The sequence below is a fragment of the Pinus tabuliformis genome, chromosome J, assembly GCF_031772625.1.
Source record: "Pinus tabuliformis cultivar Carrire ecotype Pingquan chromosome J, CPIR1, whole genome shotgun sequence".
NCBI lineage: Eukaryota > Viridiplantae > Streptophyta > Pinopsida > Pinales > Pinaceae > Pinus > Pinus tabuliformis.
Window position 1 is genome coordinate 1,276,686,686 of NC_142295.1, and position 15,352 is coordinate 1,276,702,037.

The following is a 15,352-nucleotide window of genomic DNA, read 5'->3' on the forward strand; positions in this document are numbered from 1 at the left end:
TGAACAGTCAGTAATATTTGCTCATAGAATTGTCTGTAATACTTCAGGTAACTGTTATCTAGCTAGCAATAGAACTTGAGCTTAACTATACTTTTCTCCTATATACCATATAGTTTTCTCCTATATACCAACATACAGAATACAGAAGTCTGAGTCTGGTAAATAACCCATACCTGGTCTGTCAGACACAAGAATCAACGCTCCAGAAGTTCACCTGCAATTTGCATGCTTGCTCTTATCCACCCAACCATGAGATTCATTGATACATTGGATTCTCCCCCCGAGCTGTCCTGCAGTCCTGCAGCCCTCAACAAGACTCATGCACTGTTGTGCTAGGGTTATCTGGTCCTTACCAAACTTAACCCTCTTTCTTTCTCTTTTCTTTTTCTTGAAATTTCTCTCCCCCTCTGTCACCACAGACCAGGGGTTTTCCTTCCCAGGACTTTTCCTCGCTGAAGGGTTAGTTTCTTTTTTAGTTTTATAACTGTTTCTTTTTCTTTAGAAATCCTCCCTTAGGAGACTGCCAGCATTTTTCCAAAATATCTTCCATTTCATAAATAAAATGATATCATTTAACAACAGTAATTAACAGTTCATACTAATTTCTTACCATAGTAACTTTTCATAATTACAAGTTTTACGGGGTCATCACACCAAGAGTAGTTAGATCTCTTCTTCGATCATCTCAATAGTCAATCCTCGGCTATTAAGTTCACTAAGGAACAAGAAGTCGATGGTTGCCTCCCTTTCCTTGATATTCTTATCTCTAAGAATGAGGATGGTTCCCTCTCCCACCGAGTGTTTCGCAAGAAAACTCATACGGAGCAGTATCTTCATGCTAGTTCCCATCATTTCCCGGCCCAGAAGTTGGGGGTTCTCAACACCCTTGCAACTCGTGCCTTAAGGATCTCTGACAAAAATAGCTTCGATGAGGAAAAATCCCATCTCCTTGATGTCTTTGTCGAGAATGGTTATAGCAGACACTTGGGACATAAGGCTTTCCTCAAAGCAGCTAAGAATTCGTTTACCAGGAAGGAGCCTAAAGAGCGAACTCCTGGAGTCCATCTTCCGTATGTTCAGGGGACCACGGATAAGATTGCGAGGGTTCTTAAGAAGCATAATATCCCCGCAACGTTTAGGCCTCTTAACACCATTCGTAAATCCCTAAGATCTGTAAAGGATCCCATTGACCCCAAAGACATGAAAGGGGTTTATATTATTCCTTGTTCTTGTGGAACCCCCTATATTGGTGAGACTGGTCGCTCCATTAATCAAAGGATTAGTGAGCACGCGGCTGACCTAAAGCATATGAGAACTAAATCTTCCGCGTTAGCAGAACATGTAGAGAAAACCAATCATCATGTCTGCATCGAGGAGGCTAGTGTGATTGCTAGAGTGTCTCAATTCCATCACCGGAAATTTAGGGAAGCCCTTGAGATTGAAAAAAGGCCGATCAATCTGAATAGAGAGGATGGCTGGAAGATTAGTAGTTGTTGGGTCCCAGCCCTCTCCTCCTAGTTGTTTGCCTTCTTTCTCTCCCTTAATTTTTGTTTTTTATTAAGTTTGTGTTTTCTATCAATTTATTTATTTATTATTATTATTATTATTTATTTATTATTATTAATACTATATATATATATATATATATATATATATATATATATATATATATATATATATATATATATATATATATTTTATTTTTTTTTTTATTTTTTATTTTTCTTTTAACTTTATCTATTTATTTGTTTATCTATGTTATTATTATTATTATTTTATCTATTATTAATTTTATTATTTATTTTAAACTTTGTGTTTCAATTTTGATTTAATTATAATTTTTTCACTAATATTAATTTCATATTAGTTAATTAATTTAAACTATTAATGGTTCTTAATATATTTAGTTTTATTTATAATTATGTATTTTACTTATTAATTTTTGTGTAGTTCTTTACCTATTAATCTTATTTTAATTCATAAAAATTAATTTTAAAATTAATCTAATTTTTAATATAAAACTATTATACTTTTGGTTCCTTAAATTAATTGTTATTATGGTAAAATTTTTCTTGTTCTTTTTTTGACGAGCATTTATTACTCTATGTTTGCCGTTTATAACTAACTATTAAATTTTTTTAAAAGTAATTCATTTTATATAATTTTTAATTTAATTCATTTTAATTTTTTCAACATATTTGAAATTATTTATTTTTTAATTTACTTATTATTAATTTTAATTTTAAAAGAAAATATTATTAATAATAATTATAATATGTTTGAGTTTATAACTAACTATTAATTTTTTTTTAAAAGTAGTTCATTTTATATAATTTTTAATTTAATTCATTTTAATTTTTTCAACATATTTGACATCATTAATTTTTGATTTACTTATTATTAATTTTAAAAGAAAATATTATTGATAATATTATTATTATTATTATTATTATTAATTTCCCTTTATCTTGGTCAAACTAGCCGTTATCATGTCATTTCTAGCTGTTATTTTTTAGCCGTTGAGTCATGGATTCTCTGCCCTGTCTATTTAACGTTGAGTCATGGATTCTCTGCCCTGTCTATTTAATGTGCTAAACCACACTGGATAGTTCGAAACGCGTCGACATAAGTTTTTCTATGTGATTTGTGCCGAAGATTCTCCAAAAAAAAAATTGATATGGATCACAGTTCAATAATGTAATGTAATTTTATTATTTTTATCATTAGTTTTATTTTATTTTATTTTATCTTAATTAAAATTAGTTTAATTTATTACTAAATTACTTAATTACTTGATTAAGCCATGAACCTTAAGTATTTAATTAATAGAGATGTAGATTTTTATTAATCGTATTTATTCCATTGATTATAGGTTAGTTTTATAGATTAGTGTAATTAATTTAATTGATTTAATTAATTAATTAATTGATTGATTAATTAATCAAATAAATTAAAATATACGCAAGTTAGTCGTTTGAGGCTCCGCTCGGACTATTTAACATGCTAAGCTCCATCTGTTTCTTCATCTTGTCCTGACGTTGAACCACACTAGTTGGTTCGAAACACGTCGACAAATGGTATTCCATGTGATTTTCGCTGAAGAATCTCTCACAAACTTGATATGGATCACAGAAGCCTGAACTCTTTAAAATATTTTACTTATTTATCAATTAGACACTTAGGGTTAAATAAAATAAAATTAGCATTGGGAGATGAATTGAAAAATAGAAATAATAAATTATAAAAAAGAAATTAAGAAACAAATGAATTAAATTAATCAATTAATCAATTAAATTAAAATTAATTAAATAATTAATTGAATCAATTAAATAATATTTCTTTATTAGATACTTAGGATTAATTAACTAAAATAAAATAAAAATAAATTAAAAAAAGGTTTAAAGAAAAAGAATTATAAATTAATTAAACTAATTTATGAATTAATTATATTAATTAAATTATTTTTATATATGTAGGTTAAATAAAAATAATAAAATTAATTAAAACAATAAAACTAACCTATAATCGATGGAATAAATAGGATTAATAAAAATCTACATCTCTATCAATTAAATGCTTAAGGTTCATGGCTTAATCAAGTAAATAAGTAATTTAGTAATAAATAAAATTAATGTTAATTAAGAAAAAATAAAATAAAATAAAACTAATTATAAAAATAATAAAACTACAGTACATTATAAAAATAAACTTACAACTAGTATTTATTAAGGATTATGAATTAATTAATTGATTTATTTAGCATATAATTAAAATCAAATAATTAAAACAATTAAAATAATTAAAGCTAGAATAATCAAAATTAAAATAATTAAACTGAAATTATTATAATAAACTAAAAAAAAAAAAAAAAAAAACATATATGTAAGGGTCAGCTTCTATAAAAATTTATCAATTTCTAGGTTTATATATACTATGATCGGAAGATTCTTCTCTCAAGGAACTATCATTCATATTCTATCAATTTTGGTCCTAATGATGGACCCCGTTTGGGGTTCGAAATGTCGATAGAATGAACATAATACTATGGATAATCGAGATCATGCTACTCCCAAAAACTACCACATAAGCTAAAAGTCTACCAATTAATAATTTTTTAAGCTCCTAAAATCCATCCAACATTCTCTATAGAAGCCCCTCTCATCTCTATAAAAAGAAATCTGATAAATCCTCCAAATGAAGTGATCATGGCATTTTCGTTATAACTTCATTTCTGTGAAGTATTAGATTCCGAAATGAAAATCCATTGGATTCGCAATCCTGATCAACATCGTGACCGCATTTCAGATCTTGGTTCACTATATTTTCAGAGATATGATCTGTGGAAGTTAGGGTTTTTGTAGGCTCCTCAATTTCATCTCAGAGAAGTGAACTTGGGAACATCGTCATAAATCTCTCTCAGAGAACAAGATTACAATTTTGTAAAAATTGGCGAATAGTTCATAGAGTGTAGTTTTTTGTGTGTCAATTTTAGAGTTGAAGGACGAAACAGTGACATGTGGCACACCATACATGTTCTCTCTACTAAACTAGTCCATAATTAGGTCATTGTGAGAGACTAGGCATAACTTTGTATTGAAGAGTCCAAATCGGGTCAAACTTGTGGCATTGGAAAGAAGACTCAAAGAGCTTCTAGAGGACCGAAGATCACTTGCTAGGGATATGAAATCTTAGAGATACATCGGATTAAATATTGTTCTCCTAGAAGGTAGGAAAAACTAGATCAAGTGTTGTCGAGGGGTGCAAAGAACTAGACTTACTAGGGCAACAAAGAGAAAGGTGCAGCAAAATGATGCAGCAAAGGTAAGCTACAGGTAAGTATCTTTTGTATATGCATGTTCATTTCTTAACTGCATTAGGTTATTTGTATTCTAATTTGTTTTTTTTGTTTAGCACTGACATATGCTCTACAGGATGAGGTAAGTTTTTCTATTATCATGTCATGCATATTTACTTGAAGAATTTTTGCAGGTATTATATATTCATCAAGAGAAGACTCAATGCATAATCTAATGTTATGAAGAGTGAGAAAGGGTGGCATGACAAGAGCAGCAATCAAGGTGCAGAACAACAGCAAGAAGTTCACCATATGAAGTCTTCAAGTGGGAAGCACTGCATACAATCATTGTAAAAGTATCATTGTATAGAGTCATTGTAAAAGCATCATTGTAAAATTTGTACAAGTGTATATCTACCAAGAGTTGAAGAGGTAGTGTTGGGAGGTCTAGGATCATCATCAGGTCATTAGGTGGTTGTGTCATAGTTGGGGTTATGGTCTAGTGTGTCCTCTTCATCTACATCATTCTATATCATTGTCAAGTGGACCATTTTCCCTGGTATAGGAGTCCATTCTTCTTTTATTATTCTATAGGGTGGTGGGGTGGTGCTAGGCTGGTGCATGAAGTCACCAACAAGTTCAAGCCTGTGAAAACTTCAGGGTGGTAAGGTGGTGCTAGGGTGAGTTGTGTCTCATTGGGAGTTAGGACATCCATTTAGTTGACTACTGAAAAATCTCAGGCATAGGAGCTTCCATCTAGTGGGAGTTGGAAAAGAATGCTTTTCTAGATTCAAGGAAGTGGGAGCTTTCTTTTAAATTGGAGTTGAAGATTAAAGAATTATTATAAAAGCATTCGGTGGTTTTTGACCTCGAGGGGGTTTTCCAACTAAAATTTGTGTGCCTCCTATGTTCTCTTATTCACTCTTGTTACTGCATAAACATTAATGATAATTCAAGATTAACTAATGCTCTGAAGAGATTTAAAAGTGATGATTGATAAGGAATACTAATTCACTCCCCCTCTCTGTATTTTCCAACATAGGTATCCTACCCACATAGTGTATTGTCTATGACTATGTCCCCCCTAGTAGTGTATATGATTTGAGGTAAATGTAGTGGCCATACTTTTTAGGGATGATCACAAGGTGACTAGGGAGGGTTGCCCTGGTACCTTACACAAACAAACCTACTCTATCTTTGGTTTTTTGGAGGGTGCTCATCTTCACAAGAGTACTTGGCCCCTTAATCTGAGGTTCGGTCGAAGCTCAAGAGTAATCGTAACTATACATTTGGAAAACTCTCTCTTTTATCCATTCCGATACTAGCTTTCATCTCCAGCGAATGGTCGTTATCAGACAGGGTCATACCCTTTACTTAATGATTGACTTCGTTAGAGTATTTTTTTATTTTTTAGGTGTGAGTTTGTTATCACCGACACTTTAATAAATATCATTGTAAAATATATTGATAAAATTTATCAGTCATCGTGGCTACATGTGGCACTCGTCGTTAATCTAGATGGCTACTAGGTCTTCCCCCACTAACTATGGAGGATCTGTCGAGCTCCATTGAGACAGATTACCCATCTTCGGGTAATCAGTCTCCAAGATCTCACATTGAATCAGTTTGGACATCCCAAAAGATCTCACTCAAGTTTACCAGAAGATTTCTTTACTGAAGGTTTCATTCCTCCATAGAGAGAAGTCCAACAGATGCAACAAGAACTCGAAATAGCATTTGCAGAGATTGCAGGATCACACAACAAATGCAGGAAGTTGAAATTGAAAGGAAGGAATCTGATCAAAGATACATATCCACTATTGACCAAAACGAAAAGGAATTAGAAGCATCTTCAATATAAATAAGCAGGTTTCGGATTGAAAATGAGAAGCAGAAGGAACAGATATAGGTTCTCAACAAAGAAGTAGAGAAGACCACTCTTCTCAAGCTACAGGTTGATGAGGTAGAAAAAAGAAGGAAGGTCTTGAAAACATGGTTTCACGAAGATCTTGCTCAAAAGCAAGAAGAACTTGATGCAACTCATGATGAGATCAACAAACTCAAGGGATTGCAAAAAGAATACTTACAAGATAAGACAGACAAAGAAGAGAAAATGAAGGCAATTAAAGATGGTAAAGCTCCATTTAATGAAGGTACAAGCTCCACAACTTCGTAGGATGATTCTAAGAATTAATTTGATCAAAGTGAAAACCCAAAGAAGAATGTTGCAACTCCAAAGAATAAGACCAAAGCAATCAAGAACAAAGGACCACAAGAAACTACAACACTACCTCCAAAGAAGAATGAAAAATCTTCTAGGTATGTTCATTTATTTAATGTTTGTTGCTTTTTATGTGCTAATTATGGACATATCGCTGGGGATTGTGAAGTTTTTGGCAGATACAATCATTATCTGCAAAAACCCTAGAAACAAGTTTGTAGGAGCACGAGACAAGTTCCACGATGATTTTGTTAGAAGAGAATACATGCTAGATGGGCCAAATATTGAATGTTTCAAATGCCATAACTATGGCCATAGCAATCATGGTTGCAGATATCATACGGAATCACCTATGGAAAAATTTGAATGCTTCAATTGTCATAACTATGCGCACATGGCTCGAGATTGCAGGAATAAGAAGTTCTGGAAAAGGAAACAGGTACAAGAAGACAAAGCAGATAACAAGGTTTCAGCAGTTATGCTTTTAGGATTTGTAAACAAAAGAGGTCATGAGGAATTAGCAATTGCTTCAGATAATGACTCAGGTCAAGATGGCTCGTTAGGTGACTCACTATTTTGAACAATTTGGCTTGTTGACTCCTTAATGTTTGTACAAGAGAATTCTATTCAATAATATATGTCACAAGTATATGATTGAGAGGAAGGTAGTTTGAAAAAGATGTTACTTTCATTAAAGGTTCAGGCAGAGCAAAACAGTTGAAGGATTATAGGTTACCAGGAACAAGAGAATATTAGTCTGTAAAGGATATGCACAAGTGGAAGGAATTGATTTCGACGAAACATTTTCATCAGTTGCCATAATGGAAGCCATCCATATGTTTCTTGCCTATGCATGTTCAAGAAAAATAAAATTCTACCAAATGGATGTTAAGTTAGCATTTCTAAATGGAGAATTAGAAGAAGAAGTTTACATCAAACAACCTGAAGGTTTTCTACTATCAAAAAAAGAAGACTAAGTTTGCAGGTTAAAGAAGGCTTTATATGGTCTCCAGCAGGCTCCCAGATCATGGTATGCTCATGTTGATGGATATCTACGTCAACAAGGGTTCAAGAAAGGTACTATTGATAGCAATATTTACGTACAAATATATAAAGATAATTTAACAATTGTTGAGGTATATGTTGATGATATAATCTTTGGTAGCAATGATGATCAACTAAGTAAGAAATTTGCTACAAATATGCAAAGTGAGTTTGAGATGTCTTTACTTGGTGAGTTGATGTACTTCTTAGGGTTTCAAATATCTCAGCAAGAGTAAGGAATATTTATATGTCAAGCCAAGTACATCAAGGAAATTATCAATAAATTCAAAATGGAAGATTGTAAACCCATCCTTACTCCGATGGTAACATGTTGCAAATTGAGCATAGATGACGCATCTAAGGATGTGGATAAGAGGTTGTATAGATCTATGATTGGTAGTCCTATATATGTAATAGCCTCACGGCCAGATGTTATGCAATCATTTGGACAAGTAGCAAGATTCCATGCAGCACCAAAAGAATCACATATTATTGCCGTCAAAATAATTCTTCGATATCTAAAGGGCACAACAAAATATGGCTTGTGGCATCCCAAGGGAAACAATCTCATTATTCAATCCTTTACAGATGTAGATTCGGCAGGAAACATTGATGATTATAAGAGTACTAATGGAGCAACATTCTATCTAGGTGGTTGTCTCATATCATGGTTGAGAAAAAGAAAAACCTCAATCTCGTTATCCACAGTAGAAGCAGAATATATCACAGAAGTAGCTTGTTGTACTCAAGTTCTCTAGATAAAGATAACTTTTCAAGATCTTCTAGTCAAGTTTGATGAGCCTATTCTCATATTTTGCGATAACACCAGTGCCATCAGTATCTCCAAGGATCCTATGATGCATTCCAAAACGAAGGACATTTTGATTAAATATCATTTCTTTAGAGAGCAGGTCACTGAAAACAATATCAAGCTTTAAAATGTTGGTATAAAAGAAAAAATCATTGATATCTTCACTAAACCTTTACCTCATGAAGAATTTGAATATCTTCGCCACAAGCTCGGGATTCTCCCAAGTTCTCATTAGATTTTCCTTATTCATAAAATAAAGGGGGAGTGGAAGTGTGTGGTGAAGTAAAATTATAAGTGCAGACACAAATGAATTCCTCTAGCCCAATGATGGGTCTAGCCACAACAGATACATTCTATGGAAGATTTCCTTAGGTTATAACCAATTAAGAGCGCCTACCTCTTAGTCCACTTATCCTGTTTGATGATGTCCCTGCTTGCTCGCTCTAGCTATCTCTCATTTCTTTCTTCAAGCACCTTAAACAAGTAAACAACATCAAACAACAAATGTGATAATAGACAAATTGTAATTCAACCTACTTAACAAGTCAAGAAACATAAATCCATGAATATGCAAGATGAAAAATCATGTAGGAAATCAATCGATAGTTTCATATCTTAACATAAAAGAGAGATTACAACCATTTGTCTTGACGTTGCAATCCTCCTCTAACAAGACCAGGTTCCCACACACTTTTGCTAGCATCCCATGATGGCCTCAATCCACAATAGTTTTAAGGCTCCTCCCTTTATACTTCACTAAAAACCAAATCACACTTATCCCTCACACAATTACATAGCTACAACTAGTAATAGCTTGTTGTCTACTCCAAACCAAAATAGCATTAACACACCAATATTAACACTAGCTTGTGCTTGGGAAGAAGGCAGGTTTATATAGTCTAAATGGATGGGAGATGGATCATCTTCTCATGGGACAAGGGCTTATCCCTTGATGTAGTTCCATCATTATAGGGGAAAGGAGCCGAAACTGACATCATCGACCCCATCCAGCCAAACCATTTACCAGACTTTCGTTATCAAGCTTCTAGAAATGGAAACTTCGGCTCCTAATTTAAAAAACTTTCCATAACATGATCGGCACAACCGGAACACAGCTCAGTCACTCCAGTCGGCACTAGGGATAGTGCTAATATCTGCACATTGGTGTGGGGGAGACAAAGGTCATTAGTGCCAGTCTTGTAAACTGGGAAAAACAGAAGTTTCAGGGGAAATGATGCAAAAGGGAATTGATTTTCTCATGAAGAGGGGCACAATGGGAGTTTCTTCATGAAGGAAAAGCATGTGGGGTTCACTATAGAGTTCCTCTAGGATCAAGGAATGGGGAGTATAGGGACAATGAAAAAATGGTGTGTAATAGATGCCCCCTAAAGCGTGAAGGCCAAGCTAGAGTGAGAGTTGAAATGATTTATGAATTAGTGCGGGGAACCGGTCTGTCATTAGAAAGCCTGCAAGGAAGTACAGATACATATACATAACTGAGATTTCTGTCAAATGATACATGAATCATGGCATGGTCATAGACATCCATTAAGGAGGATCATAATGAAACTAGGGTATGGTCGAATCCATCCAATAATGAGAAGGATCACATGTGATAACTCATGGTCTGCTCACAGCCACCCATCTGAAACAGACATGCATATCATCATAACCATGTCACACCACTTCACAACCTGGACTTTTGTGATTTGAGTCTAGGGTCTTGTGCTCCAACACGACCCAATCAAATTATATATTCTAACATGTGAATAGATGTGTTGACATTGAACATGCTAGAAATTCGCTTGATTACCAGTCGATGATGTAAACTACTAACAAGCATGACAGAAACCACCAACAATCGCAATGGTCCTCAAGGTACTATTAGCACAATCCATGGAATGTGAACACAGGAAATTAATTCAAACACCCATGAAATCACTTGATTGAAAGCCAATGATGTGAACTTGTCATCGAGTGCGAAGAACTTGCCATTAGGGCATGCAGGATCTAAGGTACCAGAAAGGAGTCCCTCGGTCAACTTCCCAGATAATGAGTTGAAGTCGATGGAAATCGACCGTGTCAAAGAAGGGACATAATGAATCCCACATCATCGACGCGAGACAAAAGGATGCAAAATGATTTTGGATGATACAGAGAATCAGGGGTAAGTGTATCTAGAGAAAGACAACTCCTGAACATATCGGCGACACAACTGGAAGTTTGGAAGCTTTTGGATCCATAGGATCGGTGGTCATGATGATGTGGAAGAGATCAAATGGAATGAAAAAAATGAACGGACCAAACCGAGGAAGGTCAATGATACAAAGGAGGATATCCCAACCTGACACAAAGGAAAGAGTGTCATGTTCAAGAGTGAGCTGCTGACATAACTGATAGATTTCCAAATTCCCCCCCACCATTTTTGGCAGGGACCCCAATTATTTTTTAATCACAATCTTGAAGGGGATAGCATATGCTTGCACTGTAAGTTCATCCTTCAGACGAATCCGACCTAGTAAGTTTAATGAGCCTTAGGAAGGAGAAGCTCATGTTCGTCATGGTGACGAATCTGATGTCGTTTAATAGTTTAATGAGTCTGACAAAGGTGTAACTCAATATCTTTTTCATGTTTAGAGAGTTTGAAAAAGACACATAAAAGAAAACTCCACATGGTCCCTTTTCGTACATTTGTGTCTCTTGAGCCCGAAAAGATAGAAAACAATACCTGAGAGAACTGCTTGAGCATTTCAGTCGAGGAGTACGTTTTTCATAAATAGTGCCTCCCAGCCCGAAAAAGAGGTAAAATTATACTTGGCACATGCCTTTTCGCATCCATTAACGAGTTCAAAACGACAAGGGCTCAGCCATCTTTTTTCTTTTAAAGGGTTGGAAAAGAGCTGAAAGTGGACCCCCCATTTTATTTTATTTTACAAGTCAAAATGGAAAAACACTTGACAATCTTTTCATATGAGTTTAACGAGTCAAGAAAAGAGTTGAAATGTGACTCGTCATCATCATTGAACATCCATCACCTGTCGCCGCACAAATAAGGTAAAGTGTACTATCTAGTTCTTGAGGAAAAATAGCTCAAAATATTTACAAAAACCTGATATCTTTCATGAAAAATGAATAAAATGTGGAAACGTATATATATTTTTACCATTTACCATTTTACCTTTGCTATGAGGACTTTTTACTCATTTTTTCCCTAATTGCTCTGGAACAGTTTGCGGGAGATCCGAGAGATCAATCGACAAGCCACCAGTTCCAAGTAACCGCTAAATCCCAGAGCGCCATATCCATGTCCTTTATTTCCGTTTTTAACCACTTTTTTAGTTTTTTAAGGGGGTTTTTGAAAAAAAAAAATCCACCCTTTGTCGATGTGATTCCAATACGATTTCTGGGCACAAAATCACACCAACCGAGGGTGATTAACAAATCCAGCCACGTTGGCACTGTGAATAGGGAAAACCCCTATTTTCTCAAAAATTCACCATTTAAACTTAAATTTTATGGGCCAAGCATGATTGTTGACTCAAATTAATGGCTTTTACAGGAAAGAAGCGCTGAAAATGGTGGACCGGAAAGAACATGAACATGAAGATGTTGAAACCTAGGCAATGAATGACCCAAATTTCAAGGAATCTTTGACGACTTGTGGGCTCCTCAAATTCTTTCTCACACTAGGGTTGCAGGCCCAAACCGAGTTGCTTCAATACCTGATTAGTCCGTGGGACATTAATCGAGAGATTTTTGTCATTGGCGACCGGGAGTTGGAGTTTGAAACTTCAAATGTATACTTCATCACTAGACTATCTCGCAGAGGGGAACCAATGAACTTATATGGGTCACAACTAATTGGGTCAAGCATATCTTCTTTTCTTGCTGAACACTACCGTGAGGCCGTGAAATCCAAAAGTGCAAAGATAGATATTTCCAGTGTTTGGGATCTGACACTGAGGATGATTTTGTTGACTATCAACAGAGTGGTGGGGTCCCAGGTGGAACATGAGACTAACAAGTTGAAGTTCCTTTATGGTATTGACCGCACAACTCCTACGATCTTCATCTGGGTAGAGGCCATGAAGATGAACATGAGGCGTCGGCTATCCAAAGCCAAGGCAGGGAATCTGAAGCAATTTTACTTCGGATCTGTACTTGTGACCTTATTCTTGGAACAGGTACCATTGTTCCAGTATCAGTTGACTGAGGTAGATCCCCCTATGCCACGTGATCCGTGGATGGCCCGCTAGAACCATTTGATTCCCAGGATCACTGGGGGTCAGCACATGTCATACCAACCTACATTATTTTCATGGATACGAAGACAGAAGATTGTCATGGAGGACTCGCCATAGAGTGGCACTGATTTCCGTGGAGATCTAGATATTCCCTTACTAGATGGAGAGGACTTCGATGATGAAGGTAAAAATTAAATTTTGAGATTTTGAGATTTTTTAATTGTTTTTTGTATATATGTGCTTATAACATTTCTCTTGTTAATGCAAACGTTGGACCAGAGCGGCCTGTTGGGATGTCCACAATAGCCAGGTGCATCCCCCGCCTTATTAATGATGTTGGTCCTTATCAGGAAGGGAGTGAAAACGAGGAGGAGATCGCGAGGAACCTTGAGGGGTTGACTCATGGTATCCCGAAGTATGCTTGGGTAGGAGACATTCCTCGTCAATACCAGAGACACACAGTGGGAGTCTCAGAGTGGATCCGCTAATTGCTGACTCGTGTTGCATGACCTATATCCTGCTACCACGATCACCATGTTGATTAGTTCCTAGGTCCAGAACTTACATATTTTTTCAGGCCTACGTGCCACTACCACTGATATATGAGGCTTTCGAGCCGCCAATGTTATTTTAGACACATATATTATTTTTTCGGGTTCTGATGTATCAAACATTATCACCATATATATGTGTGTGTGTGTGTGTGTGTGTGTGTGTGTGTGTGTGTGTGTGTTGTATTTTCCTGTCTAGTATGGTACAAATGATTTGTTTTATATTTTACATGTTTCGTAAATGTCTATCCAACAAATGATTAGCTAATGCATCTGTCAATGTGTTCATGCATCTAGGAATATGATGATATGTAAGGTAATCAAAATGCCTTTCCAACAGATAGATATGGAGATACATTCTCAATATTTCAGGGTTTCTGACAGAATACCGACCCTTGAGTTGAAGGATGACAAGCTGTGAATTCAGGTTGACAACCAGTTCTATGATTCTAATCGCGATGGCTTCTGACAACAACCCGATGACCGCATTGTATTCAACAATGTTGTTGGTTGTGTGACATAGAAAGATACCTTGAAGGTCAATCAACTTGCCACTAGTGTCATATATAATCAATGTCGTGGATGATAGGTTCTGGGTACTACGACAAGGACCGTTAGAAAAATCAATGTGGGGATTCACAAACATCTTCGAAGCAAGAAAAACATATTAACCAGGAAAATTGTTTGAAAACTATCACAAAAAACCACACTACACAAAAATTAATTATTCACTAATGTACAAAAGTGACCATGCAAGATGACCTAAGCATAGTACTTCTTCAGAAAATCCATTGTCGGACTTGGGAAATTGATCAACCAAGGGGCCAACCAGAGTTTTGTTGTTGTCATGACGAGTAGGCATTGACTCGACCAATTAATAGAGTAGAACTCATATAAGGATTTCCACCATGCCCCACGAGCGAGGGAGGGTTACGAGTTAGATGACAACCCAATTGCAATAATGGGAAATCGGTAAAAAATCGGGGAGGGAGAAAAATCTTGAATCCATGTAGGGATATAGGTGCCCTCAATTGAAAGATCTTGACTATGTCAAGATAAACTGACATGTCAAGAGACAATGGAGAAGAGGACTATTCGAAAGCGGCAGACCTGACCACTGGATGAGGCAGGAACAAGGATAAATGATAAGTATCGATCCAAGGTGGTTCCTCGAGAGAAATGACTTCCATGATACCTTCATTAGCAAGGAAGGCGTCGGCTAAGGGATTAGGCGATTCCAAAATTCCAAGTCATGGGGATTGAGAGTATGTATCATAATAGGTCTTTGACATAAAAGAATCATAGGATGCAGAGCTCGAAGCTGAAAGAATTTCCACATAATTGAATTTGGTGGGACTAAGAGGCATAACCTCGCCCCAGGTATCAGCAAGATCTAGTGAAGCTATGACCCAAGGATCAGATTTTACCGAGATCATGTTGACAGAGGCAACATGAGGAGGTGGGAGTGGAAAATTTTTCATTAAGGTAGAATCTTTGAAAAGACCTGTCCCCACACTCTCATAGGGAGGACCAGTGTGTTTAACATATAGAACATTGCCATCTGAGGAGGAAGAGGCAAAGAATGATAGCTGGTCGACAATGACAATGTTCCCTTGATGGGGAAAGTGAATCATGCAAAATAAATAGGAGGCCATGGAATGCATGGCATGGGTCCAACTTCGGCCG